The sequence below is a fragment of the Belonocnema kinseyi genome, chromosome 10 (genome assembly GCF_010883055.1).
Source record: "Belonocnema kinseyi isolate 2016_QV_RU_SX_M_011 chromosome 10, B_treatae_v1, whole genome shotgun sequence".
NCBI classification, from domain to species: domain Eukaryota; kingdom Metazoa; phylum Arthropoda; class Insecta; order Hymenoptera; family Cynipidae; genus Belonocnema; species Belonocnema kinseyi.
In genome coordinates this window covers 96228098-96232966 of record NC_046666.1, presented here as the reverse complement: position 1 = coordinate 96232966, position 4869 = coordinate 96228098, and the positions used below count along the sequence as shown (strand labels likewise).

Sequence of the window (4869 nt, the reverse complement as noted above, 5' to 3'; positions counted from 1 at the left end):
GCCTTGGAGGAGATTATGTTGAGAAATAAAAAAAAAAAATTCTTAAAAACGTTGTTTTTCTTGGTCAGGCCGGAAACTTATCAATCCACCCTCGTATATACACCTGAAAAACATAACCTCGGAATCGACTCATGCATGGAATTAAAAATAACGCGGAACATGAAAATCGCCAATTTCTTTAATTTCTTTTTGATAGGGATCGAGATATAAATAGAAGACCACCGAAGTCTTCCAAAAATGTCAGATCGGCAACAAAGATATCTTTGTGGTAAGTAATTGAGCAGAAACCAATCTCTGGTAGAAATTTAATTGGTAAATCATTTCAGAAATTGCTAACTTTCGTAATTTACCGACGCGCAACTTGCGCCTTCAACAAAGTAACTCTTAGGTAATCTGCCAAGAGGGCGCAGTTATTAGCGCATGTTTTTCACATTCTCTTATTCCATTGTCTCGGAAATCTCCCACCTCATCTCTGACGAAATTTAGAGATTTCTAGTCGTGACGTCAGCCAGCAAGATGTCTGCACACCGAGGGACAAGCAATAATATCAATTTCATGGGGTGATACATTATTTTGTAATAAACCATTAATAACCATGAGTGTATTTAGATATTATTTTTCTAAAACTGTTCAATTAAATGATAAAATCGTTACAAAAATAAATGATAGATTTTATTACTAAATTGAATAGTGTAAAAAAAAAAAAATATCCAAGTCGAGATGTGATTGCAGAGTGATTGCACTTGATTGCAGGGTGAAGTCAGGTGATTAAAGAGTGACTTCAAATTCATTACAGAGTGATTGCAGGTGATTGTGTATGATTGCAACTGACTGCATGTGATTGTGAGTGATTTCAAGTGATTATAAGGCGATTTCAACAAAGTGTGTACACTGATTGCAGGAGTTATGTACCCCTCACAGATAGCCCACTGCGGCCGAACTACTTGACGAGACTAACGGACTACTACAAAGACTGTTGAAGGTACTACTCCGTGATCCAAGTAACACCGCAGTTATCTATGGTGGAGGAGAGGTGACACCCCTACATGGCGCGTCCCCGGGTGGCGCATAGGGGAATGCTCGCTGAAAACAGAGGGTAGATCTGAAATAAAATAGGCTCAGAGTGGCCCTTTGAGTGATTTTAACACAAATCTAGTGTTTTTCAAGGGCCCGCTGTGTTTTTTGCAGGCATTGTGTGATAACACGATTTAGTGTTTTTTACAGTATTTAGTGAAAAATTAAGTGATTTTTCAAATTTTGTTTCTTTTTGCTTAGTTTCATAAATTTTTAGTTCTAAACAGTAGCAAACAATCTGGTAGCAAATAACGATTGATGAAGTGATCGCACTAGAGAATACCGTCCAATATGAAGAATTCTCTAATCTGAATTCGCAGTTGATTCGTTGAGGTGAACTTGCTTTGTGAGAGGCCACATTCCCGGCAATGACAGTGTTTCTGTGGATAACTAGGGTAATATCATTGGCTGGGATGTCTAGTGATTTGATGCTATGGATTATACCGTCCAGTTTGATGCTACACGTATCCAGTTTGATTGTATTGGTTATATGAGTTCGTGGATCGCGTTCGATCTATTTTGCTGAATGAAATACTTTCTACTACAAACAACATAATGCAATTCGCAGGTTTGTGTACTTAATTAATACATTTTTGCAAATCCCATAATGTCTCAAAATTAGGCATAGATCAGAACTTTGATGTATTGTATTGTTTCCATATCAAATATACTCTTTTGTTCAAATTGTCTATTATCATTGCTTTTTAATTTTTTAATTTTTTAATATAATTAGAACCTTAAGTAAAGGCGTGAACAACCGTGCCGAGGACTGTGTGGCACCAGGGAGTGGTGTCTCAAACCACCCGGAGAGGCGCCAAGTAGGGGAATCACCTCCCCTCCACCACATACAATTGCGATGGTTCTTGGATCACGTGGGCTATCTGGCTCTCGGAATACTCAGTGCACAGCCCCTCGCCTTAAGGCCACTTTCCTCGCAGAACGTCACAGTTTAAAAATAATTTCTTATTTAACAATGACAGCTTTTTAAAATATTTTTTTAGATTTACAATTTTCCCAAGCTGTATTAGTATTCTCGTTCGATACGATACTGCCATATACGATACCGAGTCGGATTTTCGATACTTCTTCGCCAAGATGTGTCTGTGACGTAGCAGTTCATAGTGGGGTGAAATGATAAACGAGGTTCAAAATGAAATTTAGAACGCAATAATCTACCGATTTTAGATTCGTGTTTTTGGTTAAACAGTAACTTTTCTAACAAATTGAACTTTTCGATTTTTGCCTAAATATTCGTTCCAAATTTAACTATATTTATGATGATTCACATGTTTTGATAAAAATTGATCTTTTTGTTATAAAGTTGCCTTGGTTTAAAATTCAAGTACTTGGTTCAAAGTTGAAGTGAATTGGTGTAAATGCATTGTACTATTTAAAAATTTAATTATCGCAGTTTAAGGTTCAACATTTTATTTGAAAAGTAATGCCTTTACTTAAATATTGAATTCTTTTTTTTTTTTGGATGCAGCACTCTAAAATTTTGACCAATCAATCGAATGCATTCTATTCAAAACAATTCAGCTGACAGTTGTTATATAGGCCAATAATGCCAAATATTAAAGAAATATACTCTTTTTCATTTAAAAAATATTTTTAAATTGAATGAGATGTATGAGATCTTTTTAAATACAAGATAGTGAAGTCTTATGAAATTGTTTAAAGAAGAAGGTCCTAATCAAACCAGCTGAAGATTTTAGTTACGCGGAAGTCCTCAAGGACCTCAAGCAGAAAGTTAAGCCTGATGCCCTAGGCGTAAAAATTAAGAGAGCCAGGCAAACGAGAAACGGCGAAGTCTTTATCGAACACGGTCCTGCCGAGAAAGGCAGGACCGAGATGTCGGCTCTTGAACCAAGATTTAACTACCGGCACTGAGGCGGTTCAAGCGGCCGTAAGAAGCCACTTCAGGAGCAGGCAGGCTGGAGTAGTTAAGGTTAGCCTCACGAAAAGACCCTTCAGAGGCAATCTGAGGGCTCTCGTGGAGCTGAAAGAAAAGTTGGCCGCGAGGTTGGTAAGCGCAGGACACCTGAAGGTGGGGTGGGTTTCACGACAGGTGGATACACGACAGGTCATGGCTGCGGCATGCGAAAGTACACCGCAGTGCTACCTCTGCGCCGCAAAAGAGGAGAGGCCCCGGAAAGGCCACCTACCGGGGACGATGAAGTGCTTGGCGTTCAGGGAGAAAACCTCGTTGAAGAAGCCTCATGGGCAACCAAACTAATGAAACACACCCAACCAGGATGCCGACAGCTGAAGAACCCGAGGTGCCGTAACACCGCACTGCTGAGGACGATGCGAGTATCTTGGTTGGGCTGAAAGAAGATTAGGAGAAAGCTAAGCCGGTGGCACACGTTAGAAGCCGAAACACGTCTTACTGGCCTTATTCCAATGCCCTTGAAGTAATGCGAAAGCGGTTCCGAGGACATGGGTTGGCAGAAAGGTGGGCTTTGAGTCAGTAAGAATCTGACACTACCAATGCTAAGAATCGCCTACTCAGGTAGACGTTTCCTAGGATGGGTGCCTAAGCAAGGTTTCCCCACCTAATACAAAAAAACTACTCCGTGATCACTGTAACTACCTCTCATACTAGTTAAGAAGTAGAAAGGAAGAAGTGGAAAGGAACAAAAATGCAGATATTTTATTTTTAGTTGAAAAGAACAGGCAATGAAAAAATGTATAAACACTTTTACACAGTTCCATTGAAATGATTTCGACCCAAAGGTTCCATGAATGAAAAAATAACATGAATGTTTCTCTCGATTTTATATCAGGGATTTCTTACACTATTTTTGTATCAAATAAAAACTGTTCGCCGGAGCTGTTTTTGAAGGAAATATAGTTTTAATTTCTGAAAATCAAAACACCCAGTTTTTCTCAAAAACGAAGCGAGACATGAAAAGAAGTTATGAGAGCAAAATTGCTCCTTGAAAAAAATTGCTACAAAAAGTTCTCCTTAAAAATGTTTATTCTCACTTCGTTTGATTAAAAATCTTGATTGTTTTATTTTAAGAGGTGAAAAATGGTTTTTACTCTTTTGTAACCATTTAAAAAATCGGAACAGACCAAACTTCGTTATTCGAATTATCTGAAGATATATATTTTTGAATGTAATCAGCTGATAATAAAAAGTTTTTATTGTTAAAAAATATACGAAGGTGAGTATATTCCTAGTTTTTCTACTGAAAATACTTATATCGAGAACAAGAAACAAGAAAAAAAGAAACTTATCATGAAATAAAGAAAATGAATATGGCAGTAGTATGTGCCAAAAGCACCATCATAATGCTTCAGTCATCTAGCGCATGTGGAGCCCACCCCAATCAACCCCTAAATATAATCAAATTCGTTAAAAATGAACAATTTTGAAAAGTCAAAAAGTCTTCAATATTAAAAAATATTCAGGGGTTGATTTGGGATAAGTGCCACATGCACTAGGGGCTGAAACTTTTTGGTTATGCCTTTGCCACTAAATATTGCATCAATTATTAAAAACATTTGGACTTTTAAAAATTGGGTATTTTGTTACAGTTTCGAACTTCAGACTCATGTATTTCAATTAAAAAAATATGTATTTTATTTAAAAATAGCTGCAGCGAAGTACCTTTGTATCGAGAAATATTTGTAATATATCCCAAATACAAAATCAAGAGAACAAATCTTGTTGAAGTAATTTCAATGGAACAGCCTTTTAAAGTTCAATGCTAAGTTCGTGGCGCCGTAAAGTAAGCAAAGCGCCGCGTACAATAAGCAACAGAACTACAATTTAGTGCGAATGTGTTA

The 4869-nt window shown here is 37.4% G+C and overlaps 1 protein-coding gene across 3 annotated transcripts in view; it reads left to right on the top strand.

Moving 5' to 3' along the window:
• Nucleotides 1-4869, top strand: part of LOC117182278 (TM2 domain-containing protein CG10795) — a 36893-nt gene that overhangs the window by 19457 nt on the left and 12567 nt on the right. The window lies entirely within an intron of this gene.